The 26,195-nt window shown below is 35.0% G+C and overlaps 2 long non-coding RNA genes across 2 annotated transcripts; both read right to left on the bottom strand.

The window, feature by feature from the left end:
* Positions 1-16,523: 16,523 nt before the first annotated feature.
* On the bottom strand, positions 16,524-17,777 carry LOC118491132. The gene is made up of 3 exons (XR_004890524.1): positions 17,742-17,777; positions 17,173-17,226; positions 16,524-16,655 (listed from the first exon to the last, which is right to left on the bottom strand). It is a non-coding gene; the product is annotated as an uncharacterized LOC118491132 (long non-coding RNA).
* A 4,720-nt stretch (positions 17,778-22,497) lies between these two features.
* On the bottom strand, positions 22,498-23,961 carry LOC118491133. The gene is made up of 3 exons (XR_004890525.1): positions 23,883-23,961; positions 23,314-23,367; positions 22,498-22,796 (listed from the first exon to the last, which is right to left on the bottom strand). It is a non-coding gene; the product is annotated as an uncharacterized LOC118491133 (long non-coding RNA).
* Positions 23,962-26,195: the final 2,234 nt, after the last annotated feature.

Genomic DNA, 26,195 nt, shown 5'->3' on the forward strand with positions numbered 1-26,195 from the left:
TCTCTCCCGCTCATATCTGTGAGCTTATCTCTCTCTCTCTCTCTCTCTCTCTCTCTCAAATGCATCTTTCTCGTGATTCAGCCGCTAATCTCCGATTACACTTCTTTGTTCGAATGTTTGTTGATTATGTTTACATGTTATCGTTCCAGTATCATTGTTCCAACATCATCGTTTCAATGAAGCTTCCCATCACACATCAACCTTTCAATATCGATGTTGCAGTATCATTGTTGCAACATCGTGAAAGTTGCATGTGCTACCTTCTTTGATGGGAGAGTTGCATTGTTCGATTTTCGTTAAATCGAAAGTCAGATTTTCTTGCGTCAGGAAGATTTTCTCCTTTTATAGAAAGTATAGATTCGTGCAACATCGTGAAAAGTCAGATGTGCTACAACAGTTGAGAAGAGACCTTTGCATTTTAGGTTTGTTTCTTATTTTGATTAACTGTTGATGATGTTGAGAGTTTTTATTTACACTGACATTTTAGAATATGTTAAGATGCATGTTTATATTATTAAAATGAACTACTACATAGAAAAATAGAAATTTAATGAAATATTTATAAAGTATTACACGCTAGAGTTAACACTTGCTAGGATTTCGTAGACTCTGGCCTTTCTCCATGTGATTTCATGCTCTCTTTTGAATTTCAGGTCAGTTAGCATGTTGCAGATTTTTGATCCTGTTTTAGAAGTTGTGTCAGAAACTCTTCTTCATTCTTCTGGAACTCTGATGGAGGAGAGTGGAGGACTTCATCGAGCAATGTTATGCTGTTCCAGGTTTTGTTGTAATTAGTGTCATTTATTATGTCGACTTTCCCGTTTAGTTCTTCGTCTGTTCTTTGTTCTTTGAGTGACCACATGGAGAACTGTGTTTTAACATCGCTGGTGTTTGACCAGTGGTAGAAGCTGAAGTTTGCCATGTAGATTTTTTGTTAGTTTTCTGATTTGGAACAATTTTTGACAGAAAGTGATTTGTAGGACAATTTGTTGATGTTTTGAATCAAAAGTAATCATCAGTCTTTTATAGAGTTTAAAAACGCGTCTACATGGTAAATCAAGAGGTTAATTGTAATTGTGATAATCTGCTTTTGTTCTTTGAACTTCGAAATTTTGTCCCTTGGGTTTCTTGGTATTTAATTTTACAGTTTTCCTATAAAAGTTGGGGTTTGAAAAGGTTTTTGCATTAAAAGACTGTTGTTTTGAAATATACATTAATATGTTTATATTAAAGCAGCGTTTTGTCAGGCAAATATACATTAAGATGCCTTCAACCTCCGTTCGTGAGCTTTGTGTTGTCAGTAATATAGAGTGCGGTGATAGAGACGTGGAGTTCATGGCGATGTTGAAGGACAACATCGAGAGGTTCAGCAATCGATGCAGTTGAAACTAAAGTTTCTTAATTCTTGTTGTTATTGTTAGATTTGAACTTTAATGTGGTTCAGTATGTGATGTAATTATTGGAGTTTTAGTTTTAATGTCATGAATAAATGAATAAATTTTAATCTTATGAATCTATGTTGTGTTTTGTTTTTACTTATTTAGTGTTTGAGTAAGATTTAGATTATGTTGATGTTGAATTGTGTCTGAACATCTGTTTGGTAAGTCAACAGAGGTTTAATAGTGTCAAGGGTTGGTTTGATGGTGAAAGATTATGTTGATGTTGAATTATGTTTGAACATCTGTTTGGTAAGTCAACAGAGGTTTAATAGTATCAAGGGTTGGTTTGATGGTGAACAGATGAGTGCAAAGATAAAACAAATGTTTAGAATTTGATCATTGACAGGAGTTTTTTGAAGAATTTGTGCTCCAGCAAATTACTGAGAGTCAATATTTGGAGTTGTAAAAGGTCTGTTGTAGTTAAAGTTTGGTAAAAGAGAACATCTGCTGATGATGAAACAACTATGTATTCTAACGACTGTTGATTTACCACTGTTGACTAAAGTTTGACAAAATAGAGCATCTGCTGTTGAATAAATGTCTGAAGATGCAAAGGTCTGCTATGGGTCAACAGATGTTAACGAACAACAGATGATATTCAATCTTACAATGCTTAACAGAGGATTTGATACTAACAGTGGCTGGGCTAATGATGAATAAGTATTATTATATAACGTCTGCTATAAGTATTATTATATAATTTTGTTTATCAACAATAGTTTTTTTGGAAGAATTTACGGTATATTTTTGTGTTATAAAAGGTGTGTTGTAGCTAAAGTCTAACAAAAGAGAGCATCTGCTGATGAATAAATGTCCGAAGATGCAAAGGTCTGCTATGGGTCAACAGATGTTAACGAACAACAGATGATATTCAATCTTTGTTGGGATTGAACCCTAACAAAGGAACAGATAATGAAAAGCCAAAACCGGATCTCATCAGTGGACCATCAATAAGCAGCAGTTTATCCTATGCTCTCCCCTTGACAGTGGTTATCTAACAACTGATGGATCTTAAAGTGCTGCTCAACTACAACAACTGACAAACCAAACTCTGATGATTACTTAACAACTGCTGAAGACAAACTCTGCTGCTCTATCTACTGCGGTTTCTTAAGTACTGCTGAAGACTCAAGCACTGCCCTCCCGAAGACTGATCACCTTTGAGGAAAGCACTGAAGACTCAACATCTGTGCTAAGGCTACAACAGTGGAACGTGAAGCAGTAGTTTTCCTTAGCTTTACATTTTATTACTTATCAGATGTTACATGTCAGTAGTTTGTATAGAACAGTATTTATAGTTTGTTAGGTCGTTAGATGTCACTATCATGGTGACGTCAGCTGAGGTAGATCAGTAGTTTGGTTTGCCTATAAATATGACAGTATTCTGTACTGTTATACTTGATCGTTTTGAGTGAGTTCTTCTCCTTAATTCATCCTTTCATCTTGTGCAACCAACTCTGGTGTATCAGGCTGAGGGGGAGTTTAGATTGTAAGCTTGCTGTAATCATTTGCTTTCTATTGTAAATCTTTTGACTCAATGAAATAGCAATTGTTTATCAATCTATATTTTCCTTTGATTATGTTTACAAAGTTTGCTACTCATTTCCGCTGCACTTATTCGTTTTATGCAAACAAACACAATCATGATGGCCCCTAGATCCCAACAATTGGTATCAGAGCTTGGACAGTCAAATTCGATCTAACAATCAATTTGACATAACAGTTCAGCTCAAAAGTTATTGATACTAAAGGTTGGTTGCATTCAGTTGAAAAAAAAAACAGAGTAACGAGTAAATCACGGTCAAAGTGGTTATTTAGAAACGCTGTAAATCAACCAAGATGTCATATGACACACAAATCTCACACAACAAGTGTTTTCATGCATATGTCACTCATAGTTTTCAGATCTGTAAAATATCTGATAAATTGTGGGATTGTTCGATGTTTTCAAAATGGATTTCAATTGTTGTTTCGATATTTGTGATGTTTTCAATAAACACTAAAGTATGTACCTCTGTTCAGCAAAACTTGTGTTCGTCTGAAACACTAGAATACTGCTGACATAGAAAAGGGGGAAATAAAACTTTAGGCAAAATCTCTCATGTGCTCAAAGGCAAGTTGAGTATCCTTCAAAAGGACTAAATCAAATTTGTCCAAAACACATTGAGAAAATAAGGTGTCAAAACTGTCCTAATCATAGGTAAATGTGAGATCTAAGCATGATCAAATAATGGTCAGATCTCTCAAAACATTGCTTCAAAGTGATTATGGACAAAGTATGTTCAAAATATGATCTCCTAATGAGCATTTCCGAACATATGAATAAAAAGGGTAAAAAGGGAAAAGAAAAATGAACAAATCTCAAAGTGTAGCTATCTCAAAAACATTTGAAATCAAAAGCAAAAGAGTATAAGCATAAAACACTTTTGAGATTTAAAAGTTAGATCATCAGTGGTCATCATCACGCAACTGTGTGCATTCATCAATGCAGAAATTGTTCTGATAACAATGGCATCTCCAGTGATTATGCTTAAAAGAAATTTTCAATCAACTGACAAGTAAATGACCCCAAAACAATGGTCAAAATAACTTGAGAATAATATGATCATGAATTTACTGGAAAATCGTCAGATCCTTCTGATTATTTTCAAAACTTCCTTTAATTTTTCTTAAGGTGTTTTTTTTTTCCTAAATAAAGCCAGATATATTTCATTTTTATATGATATATTGTGTACTTTTACTCATTTTTTTAATTGTAAAAGTTCATCTCTGGTCAGGATGTAATTTCCTTATTTTTATGTGAAATTACTATTCTTAAATCTGGTCAAAAGGAAATGACACACATATCAAGGTCATGTTAAGATCAAGTTTGATTTTTACAGATCATAAATTGATTGCAAATTGAATTAGACTACTGAGATACTCATGATCTAGTTCATGTAATTAGACACAAAATGAGCAGCTCATGTAGAAATGTCTTCATCATCTGGAATGCTAAACCACTGTCTAGAAAATAGACAGATGGCAAAACCTTGAACAAAGTTTCTGAAGATAACTGCTGACATTTTAATCTTGATATTATACATCTAAAATGTATTTTGTTAAAAATAGCATTTCTGGTACTCAACAGATGATAGACAAGAGATTGTACTTTTACAAGAACAAATCATTTTCTACATCTGAACAAGCAGATGCTAACATTGTTTGTCAAAAGTTGAGATACTGTTGCACTATCAGTTGTTTGAACCAATTTATCTTCTACCACTGTTGTTTCTAAAGTGCTGTTGTGCCTTAACATCTGCTCACTAAAGTCTGTCCACTGCTAAAGTGTCAACCTTTGTTCTCCAAAACACTGATGTTCAAAATCTTTGTTACATCCACTGTTTCATTTTATTACCGTTGTAACTACTGATACTTGATCCATCAGTAGTTGTCAAAACAACTGTCCTCCATTATTTACCATTCCATCAGATGTTTGACACGTGGTCAGTTTTTAGCCTTCAGATCAAAAATAACCGCTGCCACATCAGCAATCACTTTTTCCCTAAATAAAACCCTGATTAAATCCAAACAGGGTTTTACTGTCGAATTGAATTCCAAAAGTTCTCTTCTCATAGCAGTTTCCCTCTCATAACTCCAAAAACCTCTTCGATCTTCTTCATCCAAAATGACGAAACCAAAATTGAAATCAAAATCAAAACCATCATCTTCCTCCACAACAGTAGATGCCACTCAAATGGCCGCTGAAACACCGGAGATTCGCTACAAAGCTCCACACAACTATGTAGGTAACTCACAAAACCTACCGATAACCACACTTTCGACTCCATCCTTGACATCCTTTCTGCATCAAAGTACAAAACTTTGATAACAGCAGACGCTCCTATTTACCTTGATACCCAGAGAGAGTTCTGGAAAAATGCCACACTTGAAAAACAAGGAGACATCATCGCCGCCATCAACTCCTCGATACAGGGTAAGAAGGTAAACATCTCACCAAAATCCATCTCTGAAACCTTTAAACTCGATGATTTAAATGGAAAAACCTCATTTATAAAAGACGAGTTGGTAAAGGATTTCATGAACAGGGGTTATGCAGAACAACCAAATAGGGATACCCTACAAAAGGGTTACTTCCCTTCTGCACCCAGATTTTTATTCCACACACTGCTCATGTATGTTTCTAATAAAACAACGTCTTTTAATGAGATACCAACGAAAATCCAATGCCTGGGGTATGCAATTTTAAATGATAAAAACTATAACTACTCCCAGGTAATATTTGATGACTTGGTAAAGAACGTTGATAATAAAGCATTTCTGCTCTTTCCAAGATTTCTAAGCTACTATTTTGAACAAAAATTTGTTGAGAAAGATGCAGAATTGCCCAAACAAGGTGTCTCATTCAAAATAAACTGTTTAACAATAGAAACCTTTTCGAGAATGATGGCACCAATAAAATTAAAAACAAAGGAGGCTGAGCAGGTTTTAGAAACTGCTACTGATCCTCAAGCAACCACTGCTGAGCCCACTGCTCCAGGTGATCAAAGTAGCACACCCACTGCTTTGAAACCAACACCTGCCACCAAAAAGACCAAAAGAAAAACATCCAGAAAACCCACCAAACCCACACCAAAGGCAACTCTGGAAGATGAGATCCCAAAGTCAATGCCAGTGACAACACAAAAGTCACAAGAAACCACTGCTGTTGCTTCCTCACAACAGATGGAAGAAAGATCTCAACCCCAGCCTAAAACTCCTCCTGCATCCTCACAAAAGGATCAGGTTGTAAGCACCGGGACACCAAATTATGAAGCTCTGTATCCACTCGGATCCATCTTCCACAATCCTGATCCCAAGGACATGTCTCTTTCAACACCCATACCCTCACCAATCATATTACCACAATCAATAATACCCCTGTTGCATGCAGTTGATATGGCACAGACACAAACCAGTTCCTCTCTGTCACCTATTACTGAGAGCATACCTCCACAAGTGACTGGGTCTGATGTTCATGCCTCTGCTAACCCAGCAACAGCTGAGGAGGTTACACCCTCTGAGTTACAAGTAACTCTCGGTGGTAGTTCAAGTGGAGCAGCAACTACAACTGATGGATCAACAGATCTTCAGTTGGACAGTTGTTACATAAATAAGACTCCCTTGAAGGCAATTTCTTCCATGGCAACATCGGTAACCACCAGTGAGTTATCTTTAACTGCTGGTAACATCAAAGGATTATCGAGTGCTGAAGAAAGAAGTCCCCAGTACCAAGAAAAAGGGGCATCAATGGATGACTTTTGGGCTACAGCTCCTAAGTCACACATTGATACAACCACTGCTGGTGGGGATTCAGATGATCCTGTTAATTCAGGTGATGATTCAAAATACAATGAATTGACGGCCAGAGTTGAAAATCTAGAATCTTCTGTTGTCGAAATAAAAGATATGGTGCAGCAGCTGTTAGAAGCTCAAAAAGCCCAATCAACTGTTCCTCCCGCTCAAGCACCTGCTCCACAAGCATTTGCTGTAAATGAGCTTTGGAATATCTTCCAGCCCATGATTGAACAACAGCAACAAATGGCTGCTAAAAAGCATGCTAATCAAGTACAAATGCTGACCAACATGGTGGAATCTCGGTTCAAAGACACTCAAGCAGACATCAAGGCTATAAAAGCTAGCATACAAAAGACTGCTCAGAGTGAGAAAGGCCCATCTACCATTTTCTTCATGGATACACCCCTGGCAGATAATGCCAAAAAGGGGGAGAAAACCAAGCTGAAAAAGAAAGGTATAGAAGATGGGATATATCTTGAACCAGAAAAACCCAAAACCTCAAAAACTTCAACAGCTGATACAACAGCAGTTACAAAAACTGCTGTCAGTAGCCAAACAGCCGCCATCCCATCAACACACACACCTTCAACACACACCACACTACCACAAATCACCACAACCAAAACAGTAGTTACAAAAACTGTTGTCTCACCACCACCTGTGTCCAAAACACAAAAACCATTTTCTAAAATCATACCACCACTGCCTCCTGCCATGAAGCAGAAGACAGCAGATGTTACAACATCTGCTGTAATGACAACAGTGGTTGGAACACCAGTTGTTTCAACAGCTGTTAGTCAATCACAATCACAAACCACTGCCATCAAATCTCAAACCATTGATCCACCCAAAACATCACCAGCCTCCCCTCCATTAAAAAGGAGAAGGGTTTTCATTCCTGATGATGAGTCACCACCACCATCACATCCTCCATCCCCTGCTCAAAAGCAGAAGACATCTGCTGACATATCAGCAGTTGTAATGACAACAGTGGATGAAACACCAGTTGTTTCAACCACTGTTGGTCAAAAATCCACCACTGATCTCATCACTCCAACACCACAACCTACAAAGCTTCTCAAAAGAAAAGAGAAACAACACAGGCTACTGATGAAAAGTATGATCCTGTTGCGGCTAAATACCCATTGGAATTAGAAGCTGTGAAAAATGAGATGAAGCAGTTTTACACCATAGATGATCCTACAAAAAGGAAATTTCCTTCTCTCATAGGTTTCATAATTCTAGAAAACATGAATGAATATCTTGAAACAAAAGCAAGACAAGCAAGGGCAAGAGCCAAAGTTGAATGCAAGGATCAAGGCGATGAAGCCATTCTGGAAAGAAGGGAATTCCTGCTCAACAAGGTCAAACAAATAGCAGAATATGCAAGTGAATTGAACAAAGAGGTGTCAAGTTTATTTCCTGAAGCAGAACAACGAAATGAATTAAGAAAGGAATATCTTGCATACATAATGAAAGAAAAGTTCTATTCTGCTGAAGAAACAAAGTTCAGAGACTGGCCAATCATTGCATTAAAGCTTGAAGCTGACAGAATTACAAAGATTAAACTTGATCCACGGAAGAAAAAGACAGCTCCAAATTGGAATAAATACAACAAATTCATAGCTGATCTTATTTCTGAGCATAAAAGAAAGAAGCAGGAATTGGTGGTTGGAAAGGTGGATACTGCAGAGGCCATAGCAAAATGGTCAAAGCAGCAAATTGAAGAAGTTTATGAAAGACTTGAGAAGCAGAGGTTGAAAGCCTCTAACCCTCCCAAAAAGTCTGACTACAAAAAGCTGCAGGAGCAAGTCAAAATTTTTGAAACACAGATCAGCACAGCAGAAGATTTTGTCACAAAATTAAGAAAAGAAAAGAAAGAAGTGCTATCTGCTGGAGTAGAAAAGAACAAAGAAGCTGAACAGATAGAAGAAGCTATGAAGAAAATAGCTTCAGATAAAGAAAGATTGGCAAAACTACAAACCCTTGCCAAAAAGGTCAAAGAAGTAAGCCAAAAGTCATCAGCAGGTGTCACAAACAGTGAGCTGATTGACAAAGAAGTTGAAGCAGACATTGCTGCAGCCAATCAGATTATTGAACAAGCATTCATACGAGTGTCTGAAGCTCATGATACTGCTCTGCACTTCTTTTCCAGGCCATTATCCATCAACTCATCTTCAAATAAATCTCTCCCAAGAAACCCATTTGGCTTAAAAATACTAAAGTGGATGTCTGATCAAAAGACCCACGTATTGACCTTGGTTAGAGCCAATGGTGAGGTGAAGTATATATCAAGGAAAGAAGCACTTGGCCTAAGTGTGGAAGATTTGCAGGATCTCCTTGAACTTTCACTGTGCAGGGATGAGGATGACCAGAGTGCAAAGAATTTTGAAGCTGAATTCAAAGAACAAGCTAAGGCACTCTTGATGAGTAATAAAGGTCTTGAATAAGGAAGGGTTTTGGCATTATCTGTTCCAGGGGGAGATTGTTGGGATTGAACCCTAACAGAGGAACAGATAATGAAAAGCCAAAACCGGATCTCATCAGTGGACCATCAATAAGCAGCAGTTTATCCTATGCTCTCCCCTTGACAGTGGTTATCTAACAACTGATGGATCTTAAAGTGCTGCTCAACTACAACAACTGACAAACCAAACTCTGATGATTACTTAACAACTGCTGAAGACAAACTCTACTGCTCTATCTACTGCTGTTTCTTAAGTACTGCTGAAGACTCAAGCACTGCCTCCCAAAGACTGATCACCTTTGAGGAAAGCACTGAAGACTCAACATCTGTGCTAAGGCGACAACAGTGGAACGTGAAGCAGTAGTTTTCCTTAGCTTTACATTTTATTATTTATCAGATGTTACATGTCAGTAGTTTGTATAGAACAGTATTTATAGTTTGTTAGGTCGTTAGATGTCACTATCATGGTGACGTCAGCTGAGGTAGATCAGTAGTTTGGTTTGCCTATAAATATGACAGTATTCTGTACTGTTATACTTGATCGTTTTGAGTGAGTTCTTCTCCTCAATTCATCCTTTCATCTTGTGCAACCAACTCTGGTGTATCAGGCTGAGGGGGAGTTTAGATTGTAAGCTTGCTGTAATCATTTGCTTTCTATTGTAAATCTTTTGACTCAATGAAATAGCAATTGTTTATCAATCTATATTTTCCTTTGATTATGTTTACAAAGTTTGCTACTCATTTCCGCTGCACTTATTCGTTTTATGCAAACAAACACAATCATGATGGCCCCTAGATCCCAACAATCTTAAAATGCTTAACAGAAGATTTGATACTAACAGTGGTTGGGCTAATGATGAATAAGTATTATTATATAACGTCTACTATAAGTATTATTATATAATTTTGTTTATCAATAACAATTTTTTGGAAGAATTTACGGTATATTTTGGTGTTATAAAATGTGTGTTGTAGCTAAAGTCTGACAAAAGAGAGCATTTGCTGATGAATAAATGTCTGAAGATGCAAAGGTCTGCTATGGGTCAACAAATGTTAACGAACAGCAGATGATATTCAATCTTAAAATGCTTAACAGAAGATTTGATACTAACAGTGGTTGGGCTAATGATGAATAAGTATTATTATATAACGTCTGCTATCAGTATTATTATATAATTTTGTTTATCAATAACAGTTTTTTGGAAGAATTTACGGTATATTTTGGTGTTATAAAATGTGTGTTATAGCTAACGTCTGACAAAAGAGAGCATTTGCTGATGAATAAATGTCTGAAGATGCAAAGGTCTGCTATGGGTCAACAGATGTTAACGAACAACAGATGATATTCAATCTTAAAATTCTTAACAGAGGATTTGATACTAACAGTGGTTGGGCTAATGATGAATAAGTATTATTATATAACGTCTGCTATAATTATTATTATTATATAATTTTGTTTATCAACAACAGTTTTTTGGAAGAATTTACGGTATATTTTTGTGTTATAAAAGGTGTGTTGTAGCTAAAGTCTGACAAAAGAGAACATCTGCTGATAAATAAATGTATGAAGACGCAAAGGTCTGCTATAGGTCAACAGATGTTAACGAACAACAGATGATATTCAATTTTAAAATGCCTAACAAAGGATTTGATACTAACAGTGGTTGGGCTAATGATGAATAAGTATTATTATATAATGTCTGCTATAAGTATTATTATATAATTTTGTTTATCAATAACATTTTTTTTGAAAGAATTTACGGTATATTTTGGTGTTATAAAATGTGTGTTGTAGCTAAAGTCTGACAAAAGAGAGCATTTGCTGATGAATAAATGTCTGAAGATGCAAAGGTCCACTATGGGTCAACAGATGTTAACGAACAACAGATGATATTCAATCTTAAAATTCTTAACAGAGGATTTGATACTAACAGTGGTTGGGCTAATGATGAATAAGTATTATTATATAATGTCTGCTATAAGTATTATTATATAATTTTGTTTATCAACAACAGTTTTTTGGAAAAATTTACGGTATATTTTTGTGTTATAAAAGGTGTGTTGTAGCTAAAGTCTGACAAAAGAGAGCATCTGCCGATGAATAAATGTATGAAGATGCAAAGGTCTGCTATGTGTCAACAGATGTTTACGAACAACAGATGATATTCAATCTTAAAATGCTTAACAGAGGATTTGATACTAACAGTGGTTGGGCTAATAACAGATCTTAGACTTACGACTGTTGAGTTACACCGATTGAAAAAAACTGTTTTTGAAACTTCTGCTTGCCTAAAAATACATCCACTGTTAAAGGCTACCGTCTGTTGTCATAATTTCTGTTTATCCTAATGACTATTGATTTACTATACTGCTGACTGTCATCCATTATGACAACATAGGTTCTGACGTGGACGGATGTTAGCTAAAAATAAAATAACTGCTGAAAGTTATCATCTGTTCTCATAACTTCTATTTATCTAACGACTGTTTGACTCACACTGTTCCAAACGACCAACAGAGGTTTCCAAACAACTGTCATCGGTTGTCGTAAGAGAGGTTCTGACGTGGACAGATCTTAGCCATTAAATATTTGTAACTACTGCCACATCAGCATTCACTTCTTCTCTCTATATAAAAGCCGTTTCATCCCTAAATCGAGGTTCTACCATTGCAGTCCCGAATTCAAAATTCTTAAAAACAGTTTCCAACATATTAAAAACTCTCCAACTTAAACCCTGTTTCATCCCCAAATCACCTTCTTTTCCGATCATGTCTCTGAACATCAAAAACCCTCACAACTACCTCCCCATCTTCGAGAAAACCAGCAAAAATACCAGCTATCGCTCAATAATTGACCTTTTAACGTCATCGAAATACAAATCAATTCTTACTGCTGATGCTCCGGTTCATACAAAAACACTCTGACAATTTTGGTTTAATGCTGAAATAGAGGCTGAAGATAATAATCCAGTTGCCATCACATCTAAGGTCGGGGAAAGTGTGGTACGAATTTCTCCCTTTACAATTTCCACTACATTTGCATTGGACGACTTGGGAGGTAAGAACAACTTTGAAAAATTTGAACTTCATACAGAGTTCATTGAAAGAGGGTATGATGCACAATTAAAGGAAGTTACTATCTACAAACCAAACTTCCCTCCGCCAATGAAATTTTTGTTTCATACTCTTTTAACTTGTCTCTCAGCCAAGACCACCGCATTTAATGAGATACCTTTGAACATTAAGTATTTGGGTTATGCTATTTTAACAAAATCTGATTACAATTTATCACAAGCACTGTTTTCTGATTTGTTGAATAATGTGAAAAATGTGAAAAACTTGAAAAAAGGTGTTCGTAGTAATGCTTTTCTGTTGTATCCAAGACTTCTAATGTCACATCCCAACCAATGGCGGAATCATCGGAGTGGGACTTGTTCAAGATTGCAAGAGACTTCATAACACTAATTGTGACAATATTTAATTCAACCATTTTCATTTCATAGATAAATTGTCAAAGCATTACAAGAAATTCAAATAACAACATTGTTCAACATAACGTAACAAAATTTATACAACACTTTAAACCTAAACGTCTAAATGAGTATCTAGGCATCTTTGCTAATCCATTTTCGTAGCATCATCAATCCTCAACCTGTAACATGTTTAAAATACAATTAAATGCAAAAGCAAAGGCGAGTATACAAGTTTAAGCATAAGTATAAGTATAAAAGTTTAAAACGAATCCACATGGCAACTTAGTTTATACAAGATCAACCTAACATGGCATGCAATATTTCTAGCCAATCCTCTGTTTACGCAAGAAAGTTTAGTTAATTCGACATGACCACAAGTTTAAGGGGGCGGTGCGTTACTCCTATAGCGCTATACATGTCAAATGGAGGCTCGTGAAAGCTAATGACTAAAACATATCACATAAGTATGGTCCACGTAAGCATCAAGTATCATAACATTGTATTCATGTATAAGGATTATTTTCGTGCATTGCATAAAGAATAAGTTTAAGTGTAGTTTAATAGTTAAACATGTTACACCCCAAAAAGTGGTAAACATAAAAAGGGGGTTACGCGTATACTCACAAAATTTGCAAATGCTTTCCGATTATCCAATGTGACGAAGTTGATGAGGTTAGAAGGTGTTGAATATGTTCGTTTAGGGATTTAGGAAGTTAAAACACAAGAATATAGGTATTCGAAAGTAATCATCCTTTAACACCAAGTACTTGTTCTTGACACTATGAAACCTCAAGGGTTAATGTTTTCAAGAGTAATATACTCATTAGAATCGTAACAAGTCTTATGTATTAGATGATATTATTCTAATATCTTGACGAATGAACACAAGTCCACCATCAAGGGTTTGAATAGTATATATATGTATAAGTATTATATGTAATATTTAGTCCATTAGTCAAGCATGAGGTAGAAGATAAATCTTCATTTAGGTACCTCTATTGTGTCATAGAATTCATGTAGGAGGTAGGAAGAACAAGCTTCCATTTAGGTACCTCTTAAGGTTCACCACTACACTTGATGTAAAAACATACAAGGAGGGTCATGAACTAATATCAATATAAGAACAAGAAACAACTAATCTAAGAGAAAACATCAAGCAATGTGTGGATTTTTAAGTAGGATAGCCCAAGCTAATCCTAAATCACACAATCATCAAGCTTTAGGCTTGAACATCACTTGTGGATTAAACCCTAAACAAAACAGAAATTTTATGAGGTTTTAACCTCTGATTTTACTTGTCTCAGCCTTGTTTTTAAGCCCAACTAACCATTCAATTGATTATGAGCATAAGGACATAGGTTTGAGATGAGATAACTCAAGTTTAACTAAGTTTAAGTGAAAACAGAAAGTTGCAGTCCACTTTGGAGCCTTTTTGGTGACATTCCAAACCTTGGTTTTCCATGGAAAACATGTGGAAATGTTCCTAAGGTTGTTCCAAGCAAGTGGGAAAAAGAATCAAGTGAAAAGGTTAAGAAATGAGTGAGATATGCTCACTTTTGTAAGTTGTAGCGAATCTGTCTTTAGTCTAATTTCCAGCTATTTTAGAGTGTTTTGAGAGTAAGATTTGAGTTTTTAAAGTGGTAAGGAGACTGATTATAAGTGGTATTTATAAGGGAAAAGATTAGGGTTTAAATGGGTTGCAATTAATACAAGTAGTTGAGACATTGGCATAAAAAAAAAAAAAAACAAAACCAAACACCCTTAAAGGGGCTGCGGACATAAGCTGACCACAAACATAAATATCTTCTATTTATTTTTTAGACTTTTGCTTACGTATATTAGTGCACACAATATGTATATTAGAATTTTATAACTAATGGATGTTGAAACAATTTAAAAGAATGCCATAATTATTATGGCAGCATGTATGTTGCGATGAGACAACATTGTGCATTCCTTTTATTTATTTATATATTTTTTTGTAAAGTAATATTTGAAAGATCAAAATCAACGAAAGTTGATGTTTAATTTATTATTTTTATATTATACTATTATTATTATTATTTTTTATTATATTCTATTATTATTATTATTATTATTATTATTATTATTATTATTATTATTATTATTAGAATTAACCACGTACTTAATAGTTAACAAGCATGTATAAGTTATGAATACTGGTATGTCGAGTATAGGTCGCGTGTATGCATTCGAGATTGATAACATATAACCCGAGTATTGCAACACGTGTAAGCATATATATAAAATAATAGTATTCCATAAAAAAATTCATTTCATTACGATCAAAGTCTCGGATTTACAATAGCTTGAAACGAAATACGATTACAAAGGAAACAAGTTTCCGAAAATAGAAATACAAACAACGTTTTCTAATTATGGAAAGTACGAAGAAGCGGGGCGTTACAGTCTCCCCTCCTTTAGGAAATTTCGTCCGGAAATTTATTTAAGAGGTAGACTTGAAGAGTTTTGGTAGAAATTTGAGACTTGGAAATTTTGAAACGTTTTGAAAAGTACGAAATCTTGGGAGAATAGTCATACTAGGTTTGTAAAATGATTTGTTTGGCTAAAATGGTTTAGAGGCATAAGCATGAGTGAAACGTGCATAGGTAAAACGATTTTGAATAGCTAAATTTGGAGTTGTTTTACAAATGTATCATATTTACGAAGGAGATCTTTGTATCAAAACGGTTTGTATTTGAAGAAAGTGGGGTAGTTTGTATGGAGAGCTTAAAAATAGTACCAATTTGCACATTTGAAGAAAATGGTTTTATTGAGAGGAACGCGAAGGTATGACGTTTTACATAAAGCGGTTTTGGAGGTAACGATAAAATACCGGTGTTTGTACATGAATAAAGACTAGAAAGGTAGTTTTAAAAGTAAGGAGGTATGCTAGGATTTCGGACATTTAAACCTTTTTGATTGCGAACGGGGTTCGTATAAAAGACTAGGAATAATGGAGAATAATAAGAGTATAAAAGTGAACGATTTACTCTTAATGAATGCAAGTATAAGATTGGCATAAGTATTGGATAGACGAAAATAGCGTGCTAAGAATGAAATCTCGTCGTGGATAATCGGATATAATGCGTTTGTGAGTTGTTTGAAGTTTGTATTAGGTCCAAAAAGGTCTGCAAAACACCGAATTTCTCATGGCACGTCTTTCAAAAGTTTGGCAACGTGGTGAAAACATTTATATATAGGAAGTACCAGCGGCGTATCCACCATGCTTTGACCACATCACGTCCGTTTCGTATTCGGTGTCATGTTACGTTCCGCGTCTTACCATACACAGTAGTACACTCTAGGGTTCTCATACGCCTATCACTATAATCCCGTGTGCACCCGCGATTATATTGATCATCGCATGATCCGCATAGCTTGTACTAGTTGTGTACGAATCAGGGTATACATAATTTGAAAAGTGAGAACGTGTATGTATAAGAATATAGTATGTAAGCAAGTCCATGCTTATGTATGTATGTATGGGACCCACGTAAGCGAATCCCTCGGGTTCCGCTCGCGTACGGTGTTACATCCTCATTTATGTCTAATAAAAATGGTGAGGATAGATACTAAAATTTTGACTTTCAAATTCGCCTAATCTTTTCACAATTTAAGGTAACGATACTAATATCATTAATGCACAATTTTTAACAAAATTTGGGCATGACCCGTCCATAAGACGAGCATATCCCTGTTTTAACCATTATCAAAACAAATAATTCTACAACCTGTTCGACTAGACACGACTTAAAAACCATACATCAAGTGTTAAGAAGTGCAACTACTAACAAGGTTATACAAAACAAGCTTTTTGACCCAAAACATTAATACGAAATAGCGGAAGCGCTTAATGGTCAATAAGTGTGCATGTGCTCGCTCCAAATCGTCCAACCGCCTAGATTGAGGATTTACCTACATTCAACATAAACAAATAAGTTAGTATTCCGTCACTAACACTAATAACTAATAAATCGATTCGTCTCTAGCACAAAATTTTACGTCATTCATTTACATTAGTAACCGTTGGACGGTTCATTACATTCTCGCCTCAATGAAGAGACTAAACGTCCTTCTCTTAACATACCCGTTAGCGACGGGTACTAGCATCTTTAGCATAACTTTCATTCGATTCGTTCATAAGGAACGAGCATATTCTTACACTTACACCTCAATCCGAGAAAGACGGATTGAGTAGATTTTCATTCGTAGTACATCACTTTCCATACCCGGATCGATTAGGAAAAGCCGGGTATAATGCCTTCCCTTTCGTAACTTAATCATTTCTCACCATCCATTTATGACAGAATCTTACTTTCACTTCCAAATCACCATAGATTTCATACATCACAATTTTATCATAACAACAAAATACGATTTAGATTATTATGCATATAACAACATAATAGAAATAGGGTGTACACTAACGTACCTCGATCTTGTGAGTCTCCCGTTTTCTTAGTGTTTGAGCCTTCTTCTTTCACACCTACATTAATCGCATTCATTCATTTAGCCCAACACTTTCACTCCATCGTTTACATAAATTTCTCATTTTCAAGTGACAAACATTATCACTAATTTTTAGAATTACACACATTTATTCTCTTAAGCATTTCATCAAACACTTAGTGTGCATCATATTAGTAAAGCATAATGTACAAGCATTCAAAGCATGACTTCTACTAGTTCATCTTAGATATCATTGATAATCAATCTAGTTCATACAATTCTTTTATTCTACATCAATTTATCTAGCATTAGTATATTACAAGCAAGATCATATATCAAGATTACCTATATTTACTTCTACTTGATCATCCTTTCATACTAATTTTTCATCAAGTGGGTTTATTAAATTTTCTTTCAATTAAACTAAAATCAAGCATGATTTCTACTCTAGGGAGTAACCCTAACATCCAATTTACACAAATCATACCACAAACTCATGATTGGGTTGAAACCCTTTTTCTACAATTCACCAAATCAAGAAATTCGACTTACCACTTCACTAGGTATGCTTAGTAGATCGAAAATTTAAGACATGCAGTCAATTAACATTGAATTCCCTTGTTAATTGATGAGTTTTGCAAGAACAAGGGTAAACCCTTGTTTCTCCTGTTCTTGATCGATCCCAAATCACACACAGAGTGTGTGTTTTTGGGTTAAACATCATTAACCCTTAGTTAATTACAATTTTCCATATTACCCCCCTCAAGCTTGTTAAGTGTCTGATTTTAAACACTTCCCATGATTTAACTTATCATTTTTCATAATTCACCATCTATATTAAATTTTATTCATTTTTCACTTATTCCCGTATTAAAAATGATTTCGGGGTGTTACATAAACATTTTTGGGGTGTTGCAAGTCTACCCCCCTTAAAGGAGGTTTCGTCCCCGAAACCTTTCTTATTCCAACTAGACCACTTCTACTCTTACTCTTTCATCTATTCATTCACGATGCTTAATACAACCTAGATGCATTCGGGATCTTGGCAAGAGTTTCATTCATGCATAAACGTATTTGTACGCATTGTCCCTCTGTTCTTAGATCAAGTAAATTACTTTCATAATCACATATAAGTCAGAATCTGATTCAGAGCTCTTATTAGTGTCTTTTTCACTTTATAATGCTAGTTCCTAGCATACGTCACCACTAGCGGTTCGTTCATTGAAATTTATTCCAAATGTATACTATTGGTCGTACAAGCTTATGCTTACGGCGTGTTTCTATCTTTCTAAATAAGCGTAACATATTCATACATTTATTAATATAAATAAATTGATTTATTTCATTCCGCACACGAAACATGCACGATATAATTCATTATTGTAATCATGAGCAAACCCCATTATCCCATTACTAACGTTCTTCTAATAACTTTCTTGTTCATATGAGGGCTTAGCATAACATTATACGTATACTATAAACATTTAATGACTTAGTGGTACTAATACAAAGCTACCCACTTCCTAATTACTTTTTCATACTTAATACAAGTATAAGGCATCATTCTATGGTTACTACCGTCACTTGAACTAATTACAAATTTGAGTTTAGCCTCAAATTTAATCCTTCGCACACTTATTATTAGCTCCTTGCATGAACTACTTATGTTAACAACTAGGTATGTTGTGTACGAGCACCATACGAGCGTTTAACCAATTCAGCTCAACTTTCATATAAGGCCTTTAGATCTCCCTCTTAATGACATTCATACCTTCTCACGTTGACCGTTACAGGTCGATCATTGTATACCATACCGTAATTATTCTACCATTCATTTTGTTCACACTTACAATTAAATTTACGGATTCTTAATCATTAATCAAGATTTAAAAATTTTACTAACCTCGCCTTCAATGCATAAGTCAGTTATCCGTGTGTCGGATCGATCCGCGTCTTTATATGTACCTTCCGTACCAGAATTGGTCTCATTCATTCATGAAATATGCTCCCACTCGTGAGCATCCTCCCACTAGCTTCATTACTATCATCTCACTAAGAATTCCATCATATTTATCTATAAATAATAGTTAGCACATAACCTTTCATATTTGCGTCCTACAGGGTGTTTGTTCGCCGATTGTCTCTTTCACAATTTTCTTACGTACATGCTAAAACATATCATACATTCCATTTCTTACATACTATCCTTTCATTTTATTGGTTATTTCGTCAACTTTCGCAGTTTGACCTTTCAAGGTCATACTAACACCCCCTTACTTATTGTGGTCGCATCGAGGTACACGTTCGTACCTTATACTTGCATAATTGCAAGGACTTCATTTACTTTGTTTGACTTTTCGGAAGTCTAATTGTAAATACATTCTTACATATGGGTATCGGTTATCCTATTCTGACACATCATTCTCTAGTCGAGCCCTAAGCTCCTATTAAAAATATAATCTTTTTATACGTACCTGGCACGGGTTAAATCCCTTGACTCATTATTCATACTTTGCGATGGTTAATACTTTCCAAACTGTGACAATGCATGCCTATACATTATGCTCACCTATAAGTAATAAACTTGACAAATCGAACATTAAATACCGGGTTCAAATGTCGATCGCCGTTTGACCCATATGACTTATTTGAGTTTGGTACTTAGTTTTTATTCTTACTTGTTTAATCCGTCTTCACTTACAGATTCGAACTTTTAATTTATTACCTCTCACTCTTACTGGTTTGATCTGTGTTTGCTTATAGATCCATCCTTTCATTCCTTACATGGTTGAATCCATTTCTCAGATTCAAACATTTTCCTCCATACCTTTCTTTCTTCTGCCGTATCATTTACCATGTCATTTCTTATGAAATGTTTTCGTATTAACTTCTACATTCAACTTCAAGTGTTGGGTCCTAACAGTTAATTCCGTGTCCTAATTCATGTAGCTCGTATCCTACATTACACGTATTTCTTATGTAATACTTCCAACATTTGTAAGTAATTATTATTTACTGACTTCTACAATATAACCCTTTAAGGTCAACCACCACACAGTACTTTTTGTATATAAGTATTGTAGTATGTGTTGTACATACCTTCAATTCGAACATACTTACAAAACGTCTTTAGCTAACATCTGAACTAATATCCTTTCCATACCTTTCATTAACATTACCAAATTCTCATTTATTTATACATTTCACTTAATTTCAAATATTCAAACACGTATACATCTTCATGTAAATAAATTCGAAGTGATTGCGAATTCACCTTCCTTTAGCGTCCGTGTTCATGCTTACCTTATTTCTTCCTCTCAACCCTTTTTTCCATCCATGCTCAAGTCAATTGACAAGATTTCCATCCTTACATATCATTACGTTCATATTATCATTAGCTTATGTGAGCATACATACGACTGTTCACTTTCTTTCTATTCATACGTTAATCGACTCTCGTTAGTAGAATTTCATATAAATGAGACATTCATTAATAGTTATCTTATTTCAATTCCATACAACTAAACTATCATCAAGCATAACACGTAATTCATCTAGTACATAACACATCAACTCTTTACTTTAACAATTGTGTCTAATGGCCATCCCATGATATCCCTATATTGTTGACTTTCAAAAAGTCAACTGTCTCATTTACACACTTTAAACTTTTAAACATGTATTCATCTAAATATGGTAGGTCATAATAATAATATCCTACGTATTTCATACTCGTATTGTATGACATGTACAATTTACGTGATCCTCTAAACAATGCACATATACATTCACATACACGTACTTTCACATGCTAATGCTCCATGATTCTACAAATAGCAAATTTCATTCGAAGCAACTATATAACATAATTTCAACATATCCTTTACTAATAAGCTCGTATGATTCACGTTTAGCACATATTCGCCTCTTAATCATACTAAAGCAAATCATTATATACGCATAAGTATCACACCATTCCAAACACAGGGTACTAGCCTCTAATGCATAATTCTGATCAAAGCATACATTTATCCGAATTCTCATACGAATTCCATCTAACTCACATTCTTCAAATTATTTTCACCACTAATCTCATCATTTTTTTATATTCATTTATTAACAATTTAGGTTCCTTCACATATTCAAGTACTTTAGTCTACATTTACTTCCTTCATTATATATTATCATACGTTTCCAACTCCATTTTATACATTCGTCACTCATTTCATGCCATTCCATACGTTACATTCGACTTTTATAAATTTTACTTTATCGCCAATGATCTACGTAACTTTACATAACTTATTATATCTTCTAATAAATTGACAAGAACATAAAATAGGCATTTCTGAGAAGTACGGGAACTTAAATTATAATTCACAAGCTTTCAATATAACACATACTTCAACCTTTGATTACAACATTTGTAATCATGCATTTCAAGTTTTTAATTCTCTACATTCCATCATTTATTTCGTGTCGTTCTTTTTAACACCATTACATGCCTTTCATTATATAATAGTTCATTAGTCTGCATTTACTTAATTCACATTCTTACATTTCAATTTTTGATCTTTTAAATTTCATAACTCTTATCTTGTCATTCGATTCATCACTTTCAACTCTTACGAATCCATTCCATCGTAACCACTAATTGTGGTTACATACATCTATTAGGCCTTATATGGACCCTACATAATCATTAAATAGGCTTTCGGACAACCCGGTAACTCTAAATGTGAAAAACAAAAAAAAAATTCAGCGGATTGCCTTTACACAACCCGTCGGCGACGCCCAAGGACCCCGTCGGCGACGGGCCCTGTAAAGTGGCGTCGGCCACACTTCTCGTAAGCAGTTGAATGAGGCGTCGGCTCAAAATAGGGGGGTGTCGGCGACGGCCAGAAGCCCGTCGGCAACGGCCCCCCGTTTGCTGAATTCGATGCAGACTTGTTTTAGGCCTTTTTAATCATTTTTTGGGTCGGTTCCAGCCCTACGGTTCCTGGAACTTCCCGTTTCACCTCCCATTATTACTCCTCCACATACTTAACTTAAACATTTACATCGTAAGCACACTATACATACTTACATTTACCGAAACTTAAATTTTTTACCTCATTGGCGATCTTGGAGCGAGCACACTTTCGAGCGAGCCGTCAGTTTGAGTTCAAGCACTGCTACTTGTGCTCGAATCCCTCAAACCTGGGCTCTGATACCAACTTGTTACATCCTCATTTATGTCTAATAAAAATGGTGAGGATAGATACTAAAATTTTGACTTTCAAATTCGCCTAATCTTTTCACAATTTAAGGTAACGATACTAATATCATTAATGCACAATTTTTAACAAAATTTGGGCATGACCCGTCCATAAGACGAGCATATCCCTGTTTTAACCATTATCAAAACAAATAATTCTACAACCCGTTCGACTAGACACGACTTAAAAACCATAACATCAAGTGTTAAAAAGTGCAACTACTAACAAGGTTATACAAAACAAGCTTTTTGACCCAAAACATTAATACGAAATAGCGGAAGCGCTTAATGGTCAATAAGTGTGCATGTGCTTGCTCCAAATCGTCCAACCGCCTAGATTGAGGATTTACCTACATTCAACATAAACAAATAAGTTAGTATTCCGTCACTAACACTAATAACTAATAAATCGATTCGTCTCTAGCACAAAATTTTACGTCATTCATTTACGTTAGTAACCGTTGGACGGTTCATTACATTCTCGCCTCAATGAAGAGACTAAACGTCCTTCTCTTAACATACCCGCTAGCGACGGGTACTAGCATCTTTAGCATAACTTTCATTCGATTCGTTCATAACGAACGAGCATATTCTTACACTTACACCTCAATCCGAGAAAGACGGATTGAGTAGATTTTCATTCGTAGTACATCACTTTCCATACCCGGTTCAACTAGGAAGAGCCGGGTATAATGCCTTCCCTTTCGTAACTTAATCATTTCTCACCATCCGTTTATGACGGAATCTTACTTTCACTTCCAAATCACCATAGATTTCATACATCAAAATTTTATCATAACAACAAAATACGATTTAGATTATTATGCATATAACAACATAATAGAAATAGGGTGTACACTAACGTACCTCGATCTTGTGAGTCTCCCGTTTTCTTAGTGTTTGAGCCTTCTTCTTTCACACCTACATTAATCGCATTCATTCATTTAGCCCAACACTTTCACTCCATCGTTTACATAAATTTCTCATTTTCAAGTGACAAACGTTATCACTAATTTTTAGAATTGCACACATTTATTCTCTTAAGCATTTCATCAAACACTTAGTGTGCATCATATTAGTAAAGCATAATGTACAAGCATTCAAAGCATGACTTCTACTAGTTCATCTTAGATATCATTGATAATCAATCTAGTTCATACAATTCTTTTATTCTACATCAATTTATCTAGCATTAGTATATTACAAGCAAGATCATATATCAAGTTTACCCATATTTACTTCTACTTGATCATCCTTTCATGCTAATTTTTCATCAAGTGGGTTTATAAAATTTTCTTTCAACTAAACCAAAATCAAGCATGGTTTCTACTCTAAGGAGTAACCCTAACATCCAATTTACACAAATCATACCACAAACTCATGATTGGGTTGAAACCCTTTTTCTACAATTCACCAAATCAAGAAATTCGACTTACCACTTCACTAGGTATGCTTAGTAGATCGAAAATTTAAGACATGCAGTCGATTAACATTGAATTCCCTTGTTAATTGATGAGTTTTGCAAGAACAAGGGTAAACCCTTGTTTCTCCTGTTCTTAATCGATCCAAATCACGCACAGAGTGTGTGTTTTTGGGTTAAACATCATTAACCCTTAGTTAATTACAATTTTCCATATTACCCCCCTCAAGCTTGTTAAGTGTTTGATTTTAAACACTTCCCATGATTTAACTTATCATTTTTCATAATTCACCATCTATATTAAATTTTATTCATTTTTCACTTATTCCCGTATTAAAAATGATTTCGGGGTGTTACATAAACATTTTTGGGGTGTTACATACGGGTACGAATGTATGATTCACGAATGAAAGTATGAGCATAGATATGAAATGTATGAGTGGTATGAATATAAGTATAAGCATGAAATGTATGAGTATAAGTATGAATACGATTATAAGTATAAGCATAAAATGCATAGTTATGAATATGAGTGTGAGTGTGAGTACGAATACTAATGATTGCGTATATCGTATTAATTGAAAACATAACAAATTTAAGCCTGTAAAAGTGCTCAAAAGGTTGCGCATGTAAATACGAACGATATAAATGGAATTGTCGCGATGAAACGACTAAAACGTGTATGATGATATGCATGTATAGTTGTATAAATGAAACGTTGAGTTTATCAAATCAAATTTAGATTGAACATGATTTGAAGGGTAGAATATAGTTTGTATATGTAAAGGAAAATAAAGTACTCATTAGTTATGCATAACGTATTTTGTAACGAATGGAAATGCTACCTTTGTTTTAAAAAGAATTTACGTAATCCGAAGATGATCGGTCCCCATGAAGTCTTCTTGCCCACGTGTTTTGAAAATCGATGTAGGAAAAGGTTTTTGAAAAGAAAAGTAAGTTCGTTTCATCAAAACAAGAAATTTTGAATTTAGGAGGTTCTTGTGAAAACGTTGATTCTTAGAAAAAAAATTGGCAAAGGTCTTAGTGTTCATTGCAAAGGGTTTTGACAAATGATTCGTTGATGTTGAAAATAGTCTTTGGTAAAACGATCCTATAATATCTATAAGGTCTTATAAGTAATTGAGAAAGGTTGGTTTGGTTTCGATTAAGAATGGAATTCTCTAGTATGACGATATAATGTGAGCGTGTTTTAGTGATTAAGTCGAATATGAAGTTCATGGGCAAGAGTTTCATTGGACAGATTAAATTGATAGGTAGCATTTCGTAAGGTTTGGAAATTTGTGTAGTAAAACGTTTAAGATATGTTTAAGAATCTCGTGTATATGAGTAAGTGAAAGTAGGTTGTAGGATAAGAAGTACGTTTGATAAAACAATGTATTTTGAATTTAATATAGGTAGGTATTTCGATAAATGATAAATGACTTAGGTATAAGACATGATCGGATTTGCATAATAGGACATTTTGAGGTAAAGTTTTGGTAACGATCACCTAGGTAAGGGAATCACCCCTAACTCGTCGGTTAGGTCGTTTTAAGAAAAGGAGGAGTGGAGCTAATCGTCAAGGTAAGGAAATCACTCCTATCTCGATGGTATGCCTCCATTTTGGTGTTACAAAGAATGTAAACAAAATTGAGTGACGTTTTGAAATCATGCATATGTATGAATGTATGAAAAAGATTTAATATGCTGTGTGTGTGTGTGAGGAGTAAATATCGAAAGTAAATTCGAATTCGAAAGATTGCATCATATAAAATAAATAGTAGAACACGTGTTTGATTAAAATTTGGGATGGTTCCAAAACGGAACTTTGACTAACCAAAGTGGTCGAAAAGTCTTTCGAGTTTGAGGAGCATGCTTTGGCCTAATAGGTGAAATACTCTTGCCGACAAGTCGGTTAACGGTATTTACCCTTCCTGTTACTACATGTCCCCAAATCAATTGAAATTTCGAGACTTGGCGGGATTAATGAAAATCAAGGAGTGGAACTAGTCGACAAGGTGCGGGTTTCACCCCTAACTTGGCGATTTAGTATCCTAAGTGTGGTTGGTACTCGTCGGGTCAAAATTTAATTTCAACACTTTGACGAGGGTCCACTAGAATTTGAAATTTGAATTCTTCCATCGAGGTAAGGATTTCACTCCTAACTTGATGGTGAATTTCGTGTAAGAAAAGAAAAGTAGAAGGATTGAGAGTCATTCACCAAATTGTGGGTTTCACGCCTATTTTAGTGAAGTCGTCTCGTTTATGTATTACGAGTGGTTTGATTTTAGTATACACGAGTAAAAGACGCATCTTCAAAATAATAATA

The sequence above is a fragment of the Helianthus annuus genome, chromosome 4 (genome assembly GCF_002127325.2).
Source record: "Helianthus annuus cultivar XRQ/B chromosome 4, HanXRQr2.0-SUNRISE, whole genome shotgun sequence".
Classification (NCBI taxonomy): domain Eukaryota; kingdom Viridiplantae; phylum Streptophyta; class Magnoliopsida; order Asterales; family Asteraceae; genus Helianthus; species Helianthus annuus.